This window comes from Callospermophilus lateralis, chromosome 1 (assembly GCF_048772815.1).
Source record: "Callospermophilus lateralis isolate mCalLat2 chromosome 1, mCalLat2.hap1, whole genome shotgun sequence".
Taxonomy (NCBI): Eukaryota; Metazoa; Chordata; class Mammalia; order Rodentia; family Sciuridae; genus Callospermophilus; species Callospermophilus lateralis.
The window spans coordinates 145,168,634-145,185,474 of NC_135305.1; the positions used below are offsets into that span (position 1 = coordinate 145,168,634).

The following is a 16,841-nucleotide window of genomic DNA, read 5'->3' on the forward strand; positions in this document are numbered from 1 at the left end:
GGCGAGGCCTCACGCCCAGGTTAGCGAGGCAGGAAAGACTCCGGGGTGCCAAGCCTAGGTGCGGCTCTGCCCCCAGCTCCACCTGGTAGCTGTGTACCTGTGACTTGGTTTGGACCTCGGTTTCCTCATCTGTACAGTGGGGACTGTGACAGCAACGTGGCCAACCTTCTGGACCGACAGGGGGTTCAGAGAGATGATGAGGGGCTTGGTGTGAAATTTGGAAAGGGATGGTGGGCAGGAAGCCCTGGGGACTGACCAGCCATGTCCTCAGCATCTCCTTCCTCAGTCCCACCCCAGAAGGCTGTGGGCCCAGCCTCCTGGGAAGGGAGACAGTACCCCTTTCTAGATCCCTCTATCCCCACCCTCCACCCGGGCAAGGTCCACGTCTGTTGGTGCTGACCCTGAGGCTCTGAGGTCTCTTCTGCCTCAGGCCATCTCCAGGCAGTGGGACGACAGGGGCTACTGTTTATTAAACACCTACTGTGTGCTGGGACTTGTAGCTCTTTCATCTCCTCCTAAACCCACGGCTACTCTGGGAGGATGAGGCAGGGTGGTACGGTGGTTATGGACTCGCGCTCCCTGTAGCTCAGAGGGACGGTTTGCCCTCAAAGAGTTTAGGCAGCAACCATGTAAGACAATCCGGTGATGCTCCCAGGCCCCCGCTGGCTTGAAATCCTGACCCCTGGGCTGCCCCCCCAGTGCACAGGGGAAAACCAAAGCCCTGTTGGTAGGTGCCTGATGTGACGGGGCAGCAACAAACCCTGAGCGATCATCCTAGGGGACATCCTAGGGGACTCACGGCCAGGCCTGGTGGACCCGCTATTCTATGTGAAGAGCTTACCGACTCTTTCCAGATGTCCTAGGCTCTGGGGGCCACACAGCCTGCAGAGTGTGTGGTAAGAGGCCCAGGTCCCCCCCAGCTCACCTCCCTGGCTGACTCCAGGAGTCCCCATCCTGCCACACAAAGTCCCCCTCCCTCCCTGCCACCTGCTCGGGGCGGCCAAGTGCACAGCGGAACACCAAGTCATTAAGCCTGCGCGCACCATCCGGGCGCCCGGGAACACTGTGGAGTTTCCCTTTTATGTTTATAGCAATTGTATGAAAATGTGCAACATGGCGCGCACCAGCTGACAAATGAGACGAAACAGACAGGGTTCCGGGCCGGCTTTTTTCCGGGCCTGATTGGCATTAATTGTGAGCGTTTACAAAGCACAACTCGGAGCCTGACACTTGCTTCAAGCGAACGTTTCCTTCTAATAGTTTTAATGATTACAACAGGAACTGGTGATCACCACCGGGCGGGGAATAGGCCTGTGCTCCTCCGGGCCGGGGGATGCAGCCCCTGCCCCACTCTGCCTGCCACCTGCTGTGGGTGGGCTGTACCAAGTGCCCAAGTGGGGAACAGGGACTCCTGCCCAGGGCCTGGCTGCCGCACTCCCAAGCTGCCAGTTTATAAGGCTCATGGTGAAGCCCCCAGGCCCAGGCCCAGGCCCAGGGGAGGGGGCAGGGAAAGGAGAGAGGCGGAGCAAGTCTGGCCTGGCTCCGTGGTGACAGGGTCTTCGTTTCCTCATCTGTACGACAGGGACAGGAAGGACCCCCACGAATCCTGACTGCCGTTTCCTTGTTGTGTGACCTGGGCCGAGTCCCTCCCCAACTTTGAGCCTGACCCTCCTCACCTGTAATGTGCAGGGCAGGACCTGGGCAGCCAGAAGTCACTTAGACCAGGCTTCCAGTCCCAGCTCTGGCTTCTCCTCAGCTGCATGACCTTGAGAGAGTCCCTTACTGTCCCGGAGCTTTGGCTTTCCTCCCGGGGGGAATGGAGTTCACGACCCCGCAGACTCCAGAGAGAAAGGCAGTAGGATCCCTGAATCGCTGGCCAGCCAAGGGCCCGTGTCCCCTCCCTCGCTCATTCACTCCCTCAGGTGTTCCCACAGCCATGGCGGGTCCTCATCAGGGGCCTGGGATGTCCCAGGGAACAAAGCAAGGACCCCCACTCACAAGGCCCCCAGCCTCATGGCGGGGGGGAGAGGACAGCTACAAAGGCACCCCAAGGGCAGCACTCCATCGGCTCTCACCCCTGACGGACGGAGAGAGGAACTGAGGCAGAGAGAGAGACAGTCTGAAGTCACCTGGCTGGCACGCGGCACTGCGGGGGGTTGAACCCAGGCTACAGCCTCAGAGGGAGGTCTGCCAAGACGTGCCCCTCCTCCAACCCCGGTCATTCATACATCTCCACCCAGTGCTGCTCCCCAGGCTGAGGCCGCGGGAAGAGCATCAGCCAGGTGCCTGGGAAAGGCTGAGGCCGGCCAGGCCCAGGCCCAGAGAAGGTCTCACTTCTGGGAAGGCACTTGCTCTGTGCTTGGCTCCAGCCAGAAAAAAAAAAAAAATATCCTGCCTTCTGGAAGCCCTCAGAAAAGGCTGCCATATTTTTTTGGAGTTAGTCTGAGAGTGAGATGGGGGGGGAGGGGGGCACTTTTCCCTCTTGCATATGGTGGCACAGATGGGCCCATGATCCATAAAAACTGTTTGCAATTAAACTCCCACTTTGCATGGCTGGATTTGTCAGTTATCTGAACCATGAGCTCCGCAGTGACAGAGGCGGCACGGGACAAGGCGGCCGACGCAAGATTCCTCAGGACCAACCTGCTGGGGGGGCGGGGATGGGGTCCTGGCACGGGGGGGGGGGGGGTGTGGTAGCAGCCGGGCCAGCTCCCCTCTCTGGGCATCCCTTGGCCTTCGCCCCAAGTCGGGTACAGCCAGGCAGTGAGGTGGGGCTTGGCAGGGCTTCCCTGCCCAGCGGGGACTTGGCCGGCGCGGGGTGCCCGGCTGTGGGGTAATGAGCGTGGAGAGAGTGCAGCTAATCACACTCGGGACCTGCCAGGGGACAGATCTGGGACCCAGGACAGGCAGGAGGGTGGGTAGGCAGCGCACGCCATGATAGGGGCTCACCAGGCAGAGTGCCCTGGCAGGTTCTGGGTGGAAGAGCCAGAACCTCTGGCCCAGTTGGCAGAAGCGATTGAGGGCAGTACCAGGAAGGGCGCCAAGGGCCAGAACTGGCTCCTCCCTCACCCCTAGAAAAATCCATCCTGCCTCCTGCGTCCCTTTGAAGGCAGGTAGGGCCATCAAGGCAGGCACTAAGAATCTCCGAGTAGCTGAATCTCCCCAGTCAAACTATGGCAGCCTTCTCCCGGGGCTCCCAGAAAGTGGACGAGGGGCCGCACCCCCTGGGCTCAAAATGCCCGCTGGCCACCCCAGCCGCTGCTGCCCTGGGAGGCTTGCTTGTTTGGGTTAACAAATGCATCATTTGGATTTGGGAAATCCTGAGATCGCTCATAATTGTTCCCCGATGAAAAGAAATAAGGCCCTCATGCCCCCTTCCCCCGCCCCCTCCAAGCTGGGAAAGAAAAGTCATAAAAATAGCTTGTTATCTCACCTATTGAGGCTCCGACTGGATGTTACTGCTAATTGGGTATAACATCCTTGTCTTGTTCTCGCAGAAGCTAAATCAAGAAAGCGCCACTGCTGCGAACTAATTATATCTCCAGCCTGCAGCCTGCCGCTTGTCTCTCCCTTTATTGAGTTAAAAAATGGTCACGAACCTTCATCTTTCATCCCCCTAAGCACTGGGCCCACGCTGCCCGCCAGGCGTGGCCAGTGAGGCGTGGCCAGCCCACAGGAAGGTCTGGAAGGGTCTCGGGGAGCAGCAGAGTGCTGAGAGGGGAGCTCCTGCCAGGGTACCGGCGTGTCCCTCACCACCAGGCCTGCTGCTCCACTGTCCCTGGAGAAAGGAACCCTGGTCTCTCTCCCTCCTGGCAGCTGAGCCCCTGGGGAGGCAGGTCAGGAGCATCTTAGTCAGGGGAGCATTCATTCTTTTTGAACAGACACTTTTGGGGCACCTACCTACTGCGTTCCAGGCTAACATCCCAGTAGGTCAGAGGCAGGTAGCCCCACGCCCCCCACCCTGGGTTCAGAGATTCTCAGAAGGGACCGCATGGCTCCTCTGTTCAAACAGCAGCTGTGGCACCTTATGGTGAGTGGGCAAAGTCCAAATGCCAAGGACAGCTGTGGATCTTTCCAAAGTCCCCTCTCGCCACATCCTGGCCACGTCAGGCCACACGATGGTCCTCGACAGAAACACTTGCTGCTCTGCCTCTTGGGCTCTTACCTCCACCCAGGCCACCCTGCCCAGCTCTGTCTGCTAGAAGCCCACCAGCCCTCAGGGCGTCACAAGGACCGACACCTTGTCCAGGCTTGCCACCCCCAGGCTGGGGACTCTGAGACAAGTTTGAAGGCCAGTTCAGCCGCTCCGCGGGTTCACAAACCTATTCTGCTTAACCATGCTGAGCCTTGGTTTCCTCATCTCTCCGTGGGCTAGAGATGCCGAGAGGCTCTGTAGACGGGGAGTCAGAGGGCGCCCATCAAGGACCTCTCTCTCAGGAGCAGCTCAATGAATGCTAACTGCAAATAAACTCCAGAAATCTGCACGTGGACAGACCTGAGTCAGAACTGGAGAATGGTAATTGACTCTCATACTTCAATGGTTTTCGTGGCTGAAGAACCACTCGTATCCTTAGAGACCTCCCCAGATTCCCTTGCTATGATTACTCTGGTCCTCCAAACCACATGAAGGTGGCAGAGGGACCCGGGAGCTCATCAAGGCCAGGCAGGCGAGAGTTTCAGCTCATAGGCCTTGCTGATTGATTGGTGCTGCCTGCCCAGAGCCCTGGAGAGAACCCAAGGTCAGGGGAGGAACTCAGCGAGGGAAGAGGGCAGCAATTGATTGGCAATGTCTGTCAAGGGCACAGCAGTATCAGGGAGGTCACGCCTGCCTGGACTTGCCATCAGCTGATGTCTCCGGAAGGACATGGCTGAGGCTGGGGTCAGGTGGGGGTGACTTATTCTAAGGCATGCAGCTCACAAAGGAGACAGCTGACCCAAAACAGGTCTCCCTCAGTGCCTGCTCAAGGACCCTCCCAGAATAGCACCTCTCAAGTTCAGTGCCCTAAACTAGGTGCAGTGCCACACCCCTGTCATTCCAGCAGCTCAGGAGGCTGAGGCAGGAGGATGGCGAGTTCAAAGCCAGCTTCAGCTACAGTGAGGCCCTAAGCCACTCAGGGAGACCCTGTCTCTAAATAAAATACAACATAGGGCTGGGGAGGGGCTCAGTGGCTGAGTGCCCCTGAGTTCAATCCCTGGTTACCTGCCTCTCCCCACAAAAAATGTTCAGTGCCCTCAGAGGAGGAAGAGAGGCCAAAGTCCTGGGGACAATGAAGGGGAGTGTGTTGACCTTGTCATGTGGCCCAGGATCTGGGTGGTAACTTCATCTTGCTGAGCCTCCGTTTCTTCCTTTACACAATAGGAATAAACACACCCACCGCAGAGTGCTAGAGGATTAAATGAGAACAAAACGCCAGGGCAGGGAGCTCGGTGGCCCACAGTACATGTCAACAGTGTCCCGTGATTCTCATAATAGGCAAGTGTTTAAAGGGAGTCCCAAAGCCAGCCATTCCAAGTGCCTCCCCCGTCGGGGAGCCTGCATGGTCACCCAGGTAGTAGTAGGCTTCCACCTCCCAATTTCTAGCCTACTTTGAGAGTCCGGGGTCCCCAAGGGCAGGGACCACATCCCTGCTGGGTCCCTGCTCCTGGCCGCACACGGTGGACTCCTCTGTGGTGGATCTGCCCCCTCCACTCTGTCTGTAGCCTCGCCCTCGGTGCATGCCACCTTTCAAAGTAACTGGGGCTCTGGTTCATCTCTGTGTCCCCAGCACCTGGCAGGGAGCCGGGCACGGAGCAGCAAACCTCTGAATGAATGCACGCATAAAGAGCAGAAATAGCCATTCCTGGCTCCTGCCCACTTCCTCTCTGCACTGCCACGCCTCACAGCCCTCCCAGGTGGACCCTGGGCCCATCTGACAAACTGGGGGACTGAGGTCACACAGAGATGGGGCCCCAAATTCAGGCCTGGGGGGGACCACCATCTCAGCCTCCTCCAGTGCCCAGTTCAGGCCTGGACTTTGGAGGCAGGTGTCCCTGCCCTGGCAGTGAATCCCGGGGCAGACAGCTGGTGGCTGACCTCCCCCGCCACTCTTCCTCCAAGGGAGGCCCTTCTCCCCGTGGATTCTGGGTCATTACGTTCTGTGTCATTAAGTCCCTGTCCAGGGGAGCCTGTTCACAGCCAGCTATGGCCTGGCCCCTGACCTCCCAGGCCTTTGTCCCCTGTGCTCTCTGCACAATAGCAGGGGCTCCCAGGGCCCCAAACAGCTGCTGCAGCTGGAACAGTGACTTGCTGTGGGGCCAGGGGGATGGCCAGGGCCTGTGTCTGAGCCCATGTCACCCAGCTTGCTGAGCCCCTCCCTTCCTCTCTGTCCCTCTGTGTCCCCAGAGCTCAAAGGAACTAGACACACAAGGTCTTCCCATCTGGAAACCCATAAGGCGACTGCAATCACCCTCTTCAACAAGCGAGGAAACCAGGGACCAGAGAGGTGAGGTAACTTGTCTGAGGACACACAGGCATCGACAGGGTGGGAGCCCAGGTCTGAGAGCGTTCCAAGCCCCCTGCTGACTCGACAGCACCCAGCACCCAGGCATAGGGCAGCCCTTCCCCCAGCACAACTTAATGGCCTGGCCTCTGAGAGGTGTCCTCCTCCTCCTCTGGACCACATCCGCTCCTGAGCTTGGCACTCAAGGACCCAGTACCTCCTGGCTTGTCACCCTTTTGACCTCTGCCCTTTGACAAGCTCCCCCTGCCTTTCCTCATCCATCCACGGGGGCAAATCCACTCAGTCCTCAGAACCCAGCCGCAGCCTCCCCTCCTCCCAGCCCCACGCCCGTTCTGCCCAGGGGCCCAGCTGGCTGCAGGGAGGATGTGGGCCCTCAGAGCTTTGCCACCTGACCATGGCCAGCACCTGGGTACCATGGCCGGGCTGGACAACAGGAAGCAGGAAAGAGGCAGGGTAGCTGGACCCCGGGGCTGCCCATGCCACCCCTTCCACCCTGACCTCATTCTGCTGGCTGTGTGACCTTGGGCAGTGACATGCCTACCCTGTGCCCATTTCCTCCCTAGTAAAACGGGGATACCCACACCCCGGGAGGTACCCGACCACTGCCCTCTACCCAGGCACCATCACACTGTTCCCGTCTGTTCCCCAACTAGGAGAGCAGCCCACGAGGTAGGCTGGGTCTTCTTGGCAGGTGGCTCCTTCCCAAGGCCTCCACTTCCCCATCTCTAAAATGGCACTAACTCCGCCCACAGGAATGCCAGCTCCCCTTCAGCCTCCTGGCCTTTTGTTCCAGGGCCTCAGATGTCTCTGGCAACTGGGGAATCAATGGTCCAGGTGGAAGGAATCCATCCCCCCCTCAGCATCCCCCTCCCCCTCAGAACCCGCCTCCCCACCCCCAGCCCGGGCAGACTAAAATAGTCATTAGGCAGATTTCAAAAGATGTCAGTAGCTTATAATTATAGTCGACATCCTTCTGAGATAAAAGTGATTACCTTGGATGCAAATCACTTAGCAACCAATCAGGGCGGCGGGCGGCGCCCGCGGAGGTGACCGGCCGGCAGCGCCGCGCAGCCCTCCTCCCCGGCGCCCGCACAGGCGGGGAAAGCGCACAATAGCTCTTGACACGCAAATGGGTTAACACAATAAAGGCGGCTCCGGCCGCTGCCGGGGGAGAGCCGCAATTCCCGGGCCCGCGGGAGGTAATAAAGCGGCCCTTTTGTGCGCGCCTCCTCGTTCTCACCCCCGCCCGGGCCCAGAGGAGTCGCCGCCTGATTGAATTACGGTTCATGAATATGAGCTGCTGGCTCGCCTCGGGCCAGGAGGGAAGGGAGGCCGAGGAGCCTGGGGAGGGGCCCGCCAGAACTCAGATGGGCGCCACGTGTGCGCACCACGTGGGGGCCCCCGGGTGACTGGAGGTGCCCTGGTGCAGAGCAGGCCAGAGGGAAGGTAGGTGCCTGCCTTGGGCTGAAGCCTACCACCTTTCACTGGGAACAGTCATTCAAGGCCCTGTTCTGAGGATAAAGCTAAGAGGAGCCATGAGGCTGTGCATTTATGGAGCGCTTACTGCATGCTGCAGCCTGTACTAAGCCCTCAGTTGAATCCTCATCATAACCCTCAGCAATGGGTGCTGTTAGCAGCTGCTCCTCACCCAAGGTCACACAGTCAGCAAGTGCGGGGCAGGGTTCCTGGGAGCCACTGCTCACCAGGGAGCCTCAGGTTTCTCTACAAGGGGTGTAAGCAAACGGGCCTGGCCCAGTTCAGGTCCTGGTGCAGAGCAACCTGGAGGCTCAGAGGAACGTGGAGGCGCTTATGCGGAATTAGCCAAGTGAGAAGGATTACTGGGGACGGCATGGGAAGCCAACCTTGAGAGGAGACTGCCCAGAGGACTGAGGAGAGCTCCCTTTCTGGCCCAAAAGGTGTCCAGGGTGACAGTCCCTGTGGAGGGAGCCTTCCCTGCTTAAACCTCCCCTGTGACCCGAGCTCCAGGACACCCCTCCTGGCCACCCCGTCCCCACTGAGCTCAGCAGGCTCAGGGCCCACAGGCATCTCCGCTGCTCCCAGCCCCTCTCACTGACTGGAGCAGCCCTAGGGGTCCTTTTGGAGACTCATATGGCACCCGCTCCACGGGGCCCCTCCCACTCAGGTCTGGGGTCCCTGCTGTCTGCATCCCTGCCTCCCCACCGGCTCCACCCACCAACAGGGTCCCTGGGATGGCTGAGGGTGGCCTCACCACCCCCTCCAAACGAACCCAGAAAGGCAGATGACAAAGTGGCCTAGGTGGGCTCTCCCAGCTCTCCCTGGCAGGGAGGCTCTGGGCCACTCGTTCCTCTCTCCAGGGCTGGAGAGGGCTCCAGGGTTAGGGGGCAGGCCGCCTACAAGGCCAGGACAGAAGCTGCCATTCTGCCCAACACTGGCCTGCAGGTCAGGGGGAACCAGGATTGAAACCTGGGTTTTGGTGTGGACAAGGCATCCTGGTGGAGCCAGCCTCCCTCCATTACCAAGAGCTCCTAATTCTTGCACGGACTCCTTTCCAGCAAGCAGGGGAAGCTTCCCTGGACCCATGCAAGAGGGCGGGGAGGTCCTGGAGATCTGGAGCCAGGGCAATTCAGGGCCAAACCTCTGCAGCTACCTGGATGAGCACCTGTAGACCATCCCTTTCTTGATTTGAGCCTTAGTTTCCTCAGCTATCAAATGGGCCACAGCTCATAAGCCACTTCACGGAGATCCTGGAGTAAAATGCCTGGCGCACAGGGAGACGCGGGAGAAGCCGGTACTCCCCACCCCGTTCCTCGTCTGGCACCGACTGCCAAGCCCAGGGAGCCAAGGGAAGGGAACAGAAGGAATTGCCCAATTCTGACAGCCCTTCCCTCCGCCTTGGCTGAGGAAGTGTAAACACTCGACGGAGGGCCTCCCCCTGCCTGTTTGTGGATCTCTGGCGCACACTCTGAGTTTGTTTCTAAACTGGGAAGCGTCGAGAGGCAGTGCAAACAGCCCTTCTGCCCACATCTCCCCCAATCTGCTATTGCTCCTCTGTCCTCTGAAGCTTGTGTGTTTAACGACACCATTTCAGCTGGAAATACCATCTCCCTGCCAAGCCCCCAAAAGCAGTTCCGACAGGTCTATTTATTAGATCTGTTAATCTGGTAGGAGAGCAGGGGAAATGCTCACTGCACGGAGACAGGGGCCTCGCTTCTAAGAATGGCCCCCCACATACCCTTCTCGGCTCTCACCCCGCCCCACACTGCTGAAGCAATGACACGGTTTTCAAACCTTTTCCTAGAAATGTGGTCACAGCAGTTGCACCCACAGCTGACGCTGGCAGTAACTGCTGGAAGGGACATGGTAGAATCTCAGAGCCCCCAGCAGGAAGCTGGCTGGGGGTTCTCCGGGGCTTTGCAAACACAGGGCCAGTGTCAGTGGGAGGGGAAAACAGGGTGGGTGCCCTCTGCTCATCTAAACTGGCCCTGGCCGAGACAGATGCAGACCTTAACACTGACCTGTCCTCTGTTCACGTAATGAGCATCAATCACACTAGGCTGGTCGAAATCATCTTAAACACCAAAGGGAGCGTGGGGCAGGCTGGGCCAAGCCCTTTCCCTTGGGGTTGGACAGCAGGGGATCCCCTGGACTTGGAGCATGGCAGGCAGCGGCTCCTCTGCACCTTCCCCGGCTGGGAGCAGGCATTCACATTTTCCTGAGCGGAAGTGGCCTGCTGGAAGGCTGAGGGCCCGCATCTCTCTAGGGACCCCGGGAGCTTTAGCCTGCTGGCTAGGTATATGGTGGGGTTCAGGGAGGTGTCCTCTTCAGCACCTTGTTTGAAAGCAGAAGTCACTCTATCTGGGAGTCCCAAACCCCCAGGCACTGCCACTCTACATGGGCAAAGTTCTAAATACCTGTCCTTGGAGGGAGGAGCATCAGCAGGGACAGCTGGCACGGTCTCCCTCCCCCACCTCATGTGGTGGCTGGGGATTTAGGTCAGAAGACTGCTAGGGTGGGGGAGTCAGCCTTTACCTCTCCACTACCCAAAGGCATCTGGCCCTGCTTCCTCCAGCCTTGGGTCAAGGCAAGTCTCATTGCCATTACCACTCCAGTGACATCAGAGGCTGGGCAGTGACGTCTCCTCCCAGGGCCACTGAACACCAGGTCTCTCTGCAAGTTATTTATTGGAACACTTGTCAGAATGGGGGGAACCCTACTGTCCGTCCACAGAGGGCAAAATCTTCTGTGTAGCCACCGTGGCCAGGACCTCATACCTTCCTTCTGATCCTCCCTTTTAAGATCTCAGACGATGCTGTGGAGACCCTCAATGCTGTCCCAACCTGGGTGCCCCCTCATTTCCTCCAAGACGCGGGAGTTCCCAGGGAATTTTCAGACATTGGAGCCACTACCTTTGTCTGTTAGCTTTATGGGTGGAGTGACCTTTCCTCTCTGCCATCTGCACTACCTTAGTCCCGGGGGACACCAGGGGACCCCAGCCTCCACTCAAGTCAGCTGACCAGTTCAAACAAGTTGTGGGTGGAAGGGAAAGGGACAGGCTAGGGGCGCAGCACCCCCAACAATATAGGTCCCCTTTAGGTCTAGTCGGGCTGCCCTGATATCAAGAGGTGCCCCCAGCTCTAGCCCGGAATCCCGCCCCTCGCAACTCACCCGATCAGCCAGGGGGTCGTAGGGCACCCGATCTCAGCGGCCTCTATGCTCCACTCGACAGGTTGCAGCCATGCAGAGGTGGCAGAGGCTGCCCGAGGAAGCCCCGCTCGGGGACCGATGCTTCTCTCCGGGTGGGAAGGGACGCTGTCGGTGAGAGCTATCCAGACTCCGGAGCGCGCCGTCCGAAGTCGGGGCTGGGAGGTTCTCTGCTCAGCGAGGGTCGCTTTCGCCCGGGACCCGGGCCGCAAGGGCGCTCAGGCTGCGCATCCTCGCCGGAGTCTGTGCTCGCCGCGTCCGGCGGGAGGCGCTGCGCCTCCCCTCGGGGCCCCGCTCACCTCTGCAGCTCGCCCCGCGCCGCTCCCAGGGCGCCCTCTTCGTCCGCGCAGGGAGCCGGGCGGCCGCGGCCCCTCTCGCCAGCCCCAGCTGCAGCCTGTCTTTGTTGCTTCCTCTCGCTCGCCAGCCCGCCCGCCGCTCGCAGCCCCCGGGTTCGCTGGGGGGTGGGGGTGGGGTCGTCTCCTCCCGGGATTGCACGCACCTGCAGCGGCCCCGGTTCCTCGCCAGGCATGCACCGGCCCCCGCAGGTTGCAAAGAGCAGCGGCGAGAATGCACGGGCCCCTCCTCCTCCGGCTCCCGGCCCCGGGTGTGGGGGGAGGGGAAGCCGGCGAGCAGCGGTGGCGGGCGGCAGCGGGTGTCGGAGGCTCGGATGCAGCCTCAGGGGCCTCGGCGCCAAGGAATAGCAAGTCCAGGTGGCGCAGGGCGGAAGCGGAGACGGCCCGGGGGACTCTGCACCGAGCGTGCGAGCTCGCGAACTGCAGCAGGGGCGGCGCGCGCCGGGTTCTCACGCGCCCATGGCCCGGGGCGCCGCGCGGGGGCTCCCGGGGCCGCAGCCTCGCGCCGCCTGGTGCGCGCGGGCGTCTCGCCTTGCTTCAGGGCCGGGTGCCGCGCGCCGCGCCCCGCAGGCGGCGGGCCCGGCTCTCCGCCTCCCCCGGCCGGCGCGCGCAGCCTCTCGGCGGAGGTGCCGGCCCGGCACTGCTGCCCGCTGCTCCGCTCTGGCCCGACTGACAGGCGCGAGCGCCGGCGGCCGCCGCAGCGTCTCGCCCCCGACCCGCCCCCCGCATCCCAGCCCAATCAGCGGGGGCCAAGAGGCGGTTACCACGGTGACGCGGCGCAGCGTCCTCCAGGGGGCGGGGCCGAGGGGCGCCACGCGCGCTTTTCGCGGCAAAATTCAAAGGCCGGCAGGGCGGCTCTCCAACCTCCTCCCCCAAGCTGGGACAAGGCGGGACCTGCCTCTCGAGGACTGCAACTCCCGGCGTGCAGCGCGCTAACACCGGGTGGAGGGGACCCGACTAGGGGCTCAGGGCATGCTGGTACTTGTAGTCCCTTTGTCAAGGAACCTGGCATGGAAAAACTAATTACCATTTATAGAGCTCATATTTGAGGCAAGACTCTATGCTAAGTACATTATCTGCATTGTTTAATTTAACCTTGGGAACAACCCTATGAGGAATGTGTTAAAAATAATCACAAAACATGTCAGGAGGGTAGCTCGATGGTACCGCATAGGTGGGCAAGGTCCTGCGTTCAGTCCCCAGCACTGACACTAATACCAGTCAGTAACAGTAGCTACCACACTTACATAGCACGGTACATACTTATTCCTCACAATCGTCTGAGATAGGTATTACCACGCCCATTTTACAGATGAGAAAACTGATATGGTAGGCATTGTGATCATACTCCCAACTTACAGAAGAAACTGAGATCCTAAGATGCGAAGTGTCCTTAAGTGTTTTTTTATCAGGGCACAATTTGGGCAGCGTTGGTTTTTGGCCTCAGAGCTGAGGTCTGTGGAGCATTAATTGCATACACAATATGCAGTGAGCTGAGCTCTTTAGCTCAGCTCTTTATAAGCTATGCATCCTGGATTCTTTTCTTTTTGAACTCTTTGCTCTTTTCTTTCTTTGCATTTTTTGAGAGGGAGTTTTGCTTTGGTGCCCAGGCTGCTCTCAAGCTGCCTACGGGGCTCAAGCCATCCATTCTGCCTCAGCCCCTCGGGTGCCTGGGCTACGGATGTGTGCCATCACCTTGGCAGGGCCCTGGTATTTTCTTTCACTTGACAGACTAGGAAACCAAGGCACAGAGTCACGTCAACCTGAGGTCCAGATTTGGGTCTGTCAAACTCTGCAGTGGTTTTCACTTTCTAAGCGGCTGCGGAAGTCCTGACCTGGTCTGCCTGACGGCTATGCATGGCCTGTATAAAACTGGCTCCCACTTACAGATGGAGACACTGAGTCCTGGGAGTGGCAGATCTATGGGTTGCTAAGAGTCCACCACACCAGCAAGTTGGGGGCAGGGGTGACGCCCAGCATCCCACAGAACCTGAGTGGGACTCAAGCCCTGCCCATTCTAGCTGTCAGCTTGGACCATTTATCTTCATGGCTCCGTGTCTCCATTTCTTGTCTGCAAAATGAGGGGGGGGGGGAATAGGATATCTTAATTCCTACTGTATAAACTTGTCTGAGGTCGGAATGGATTCTTGCATGCAAAGGACACTAGAAGTGCTTAAGAAATGCCAGCAGGGCTCTTCCATTTTGGAGGGCCGGGGAGTGTATCCAGCAGGACGTGCTGATTACAATGGGGCCCTAGCCTACTTTCAGGACTCATCCCGCACCTGCCTGGAACCCGCCGGGGACCTCGGAGGCCGGCCCAAGTAGGCCACCCACCACCTTATCTAGGCCAGGAGCCGCCACGCATGCGGGTTCCAGCTCCTGGCCCCGGTGCCCGCTCTATTTCTCCGCTCCCGGCCCTCGCCCTGGCCACCCTCAGTGCGGGAGGGGTTGGGGGCGGGGATTTACCTGGAAATGTGACCCGACCTCCAGCGGCTCCAGGTCCGGGCCAGCTGCCAGAGCTGCCTTGACGTCAGGGCCGGTTGCCTGGCGACTCGCTGGGTGGACCCCGGGCGTGGACAGGTAGGGGGACCCGATTCAAGCTGGGGACCGGAGGAGGAGGGACACTGTCAACCAAAACCTGGAAAGAAAAAGAGCCGGCAGGGTCTCACCCTCATCTTTCCAAAGTCTGGGATTTTTTTGTTTTTTCCTGTTGTAGGTCACAGTGACTGGACGGACACCTACTAGGTGCTGGGTGTGTGTTCCCTGCTATTTACGCAACACACTCCCTTCTCCTTTGACTCTCACAGCAAACTTGTGAGGGACATAGGATTACTAGTCACATATCAGAAGAAGGCCACCTGATTTGCCCAAGGTCACACAATGACAGAACTGGGTCCCAAACACCAGTTCCCGGGACCTTGATTTATTGCATCCCGTGACAGCCACTAAGAGGACAAGATTCTCCTCTTTTCTGAACTTCAGTTTGCTTATCAGCCTTTCTGGGGGGGGGGGGGTCAGTCGTTTCCAAAGGTCTCCCCAAGATTTCAAAGTGTAGACAGGGCTGACAACCAGGGGTTCACAAGATCTGGAAGGACCCCCTTCTCTGAAGATTGGGGAGTCCACTTTGTGCTAATGGTGGGATTTTAGTTGGAAGGTAGCTACCTGGGTAGAGAGGTGTCTTCCAGTTGCCTCCCCCAGCCCCCAGGCAAGTGGATGCACCAGAAGAGGCTCCACCAGGGGCCGACATTTATGCCCCCCCAAACACACATTCACAGCCCCTCAAGACACCTGCCTCCCTGAGGGTAGAGCCCCATGCCTTTGTTCTTGATTGTGTCCAGCAATTCTGCATGGCTGGGCGTGGTGACGCACACCTGTCATCCCAGCAGCTCAGGAGGCTGAGGCAGGAGGATCCCAAGTTCAAACCCTAAGCAGCTCAGTGAGACCCTGTCTCTAAATAAAATACCAAATAGGGATGGGGATGGGGCTCAGTGGTCGAGGGCCAAAAAAAAAAAAAAAAAGTACTTCTGCATTATGTGATTGGAGACTGTTAATGTGCATCTGCCACAGTCCATGAAGCAGCCCGATCACTGACTCCCACAGGGGTCAAGAGGCCCCAGAAGGATAGGGGGACGGAGGATACTTCATTCCTCACCGTCGCCTGGTGCCCCCAACACCAACCTTGCTGAACCATCTACCCAGGCTCCCGTGTGACTCTGGCACTTTGCACGGGGTGCCCACCATCTAGGATGCGCCTCCCTCAGATTGAGGTGAGGGCTTCGCTCCCTCTGGGAGGCCTTCCCTGACCCCCACCTTCTTTTCTTCCAGAGGAGGAACATGAAGAAGAGGAGGGAGTGGAATCCGATGGCCTGGGTCACCAGCCGTGTGACGCCCCCTCTCTGTGCCCAGTTTCCCCCATCGGTGAAGCAGGCTGGATTGCCACATAGGCACGGCTCTGGGCGGCGGGGTCTGGCGCCTGGCTTCCCGCCCTCCCACCTAGGGACCAGTAGTCACGCCCTCCCTGAGGCCTGGCACTGTCCAACCACGTCTGCTAATTCCTTTGTCCATCTATTTCCTAAGAAACCACTTGGTGTCAGACACAGGGGGATTCTACAGCGACCTGGTCCAAAAAGAGGTCTTACAGAACTTCGGTTTCATGGGGACGTAGACAAAGAAACTAACCAGGGGTCATTCAGGGACCTAACCCAGCAGAGGACAGGTGATGTGGGGAAAGAGGTGTGTCCCCAGCAGGGGACCTGCCCCTTCAAAGGCCTGGCACTCCAACGGAGGGACCCAGAGAGGTTCCCAAGAGCAGGGGGTGGGGGTCCGAGGCTGAGCAGGGTCTCGGGAGAGCCAAGAAAGCCGGGGCTTGCTCCTGGTGGGGGACAGACCTGGCCCAGCCTCCCCCGCCCCCGTCACCTCACCTGCCCTGGTAATCTAGGCCAGAGCCTGGAGGGAGCCGGCCCCCATGGTGCACACCACGCAGGTTGCTCAGAGATAATTTAATCAGAGCTATTAATAAGCAGGAAAGAAAGAGCTCTTTATGCTGCTCCCAGAGAAAAGGGGCACGTGTAACCTTGTCATCCACCAGCCCTGCCCCCCAGAGCCTGGAGCCCCTCTGGGGGCGGGGGCGGGCCTCCGGGGCTTGGGGACAGGAGACCAAGGGAGGAAAGGCAGTGGCGAGGGACTGAGGAGGCCCAGGCAGCCGGAGGTTCAGACCCCTGCCACGGTTCCCACCCACAGCCCACCCGCACCCCCTCCAGCCACTGCAGCCTTCTCTGGGCTGTTTTGAGCTGTTGTGCCATTTCCAGTTAAAGGCCGGGGACAAACTGTTCCCTTCCTAAGCCCTCCCTGATTACTCCCATCCGGGGTCTTTCCCTCAGCCATCTCCTCCTCCCTGGCCCTCGTTGCCTCTTGAGCCCTTCTGGCTCGGCTCATTTTGGGGTCTCCTTGTCTCGGCTCCGTTCTGAAAGAGACTCTTGGTCATTTCTTCTCTGCAAGGTGTTCCGAACACCCTGCCCATTTACTGACACACAGTAGGTTGTCGGAGAAGGTAGGGGGGGATCCAAGAGGGAGACAGGGGTGGGAACCTGGAAGTAGTGAGGGGCCCCTTCACCCTGGGAGACCCCTTCAGAGAATCCAGGAAACATTAAATGTCCCTCTTGTTTCATTGTGGGGAATCAGCAAGCCCAGAGAGGGGAAGGAACTTGTCTGAGGTCACACAGTGAGTGGGGGCCAGAGGTGGAACTTGAACCCAGAGCCTTTGGCAGGGGGCATAGAGTTCTATGTGAGCCCCATTTCAAACACA

At 59.2% G+C, this 16,841-nt stretch overlaps 1 protein-coding gene across 1 annotated transcript in view; it reads right to left on the bottom strand.

Moving 5' to 3' along the window:
• Fam222a (family with sequence similarity 222 member A) overlaps positions 1 to 11,647 on the bottom strand; it is a 47,805-nt gene extending 36,158 nt beyond the window's left edge. Inside the window, exon 1 of the mRNA XM_077105220.1 lies at positions 11,148 to 11,647. The gene's annotated coding sequence lies outside the window, so the exon portion shown is untranslated. The remainder of the gene's footprint in view (positions 1 to 11,147) is intronic.
• Between the last annotated feature and the right edge of the window lie 5,194 nt (positions 11,648 to 16,841).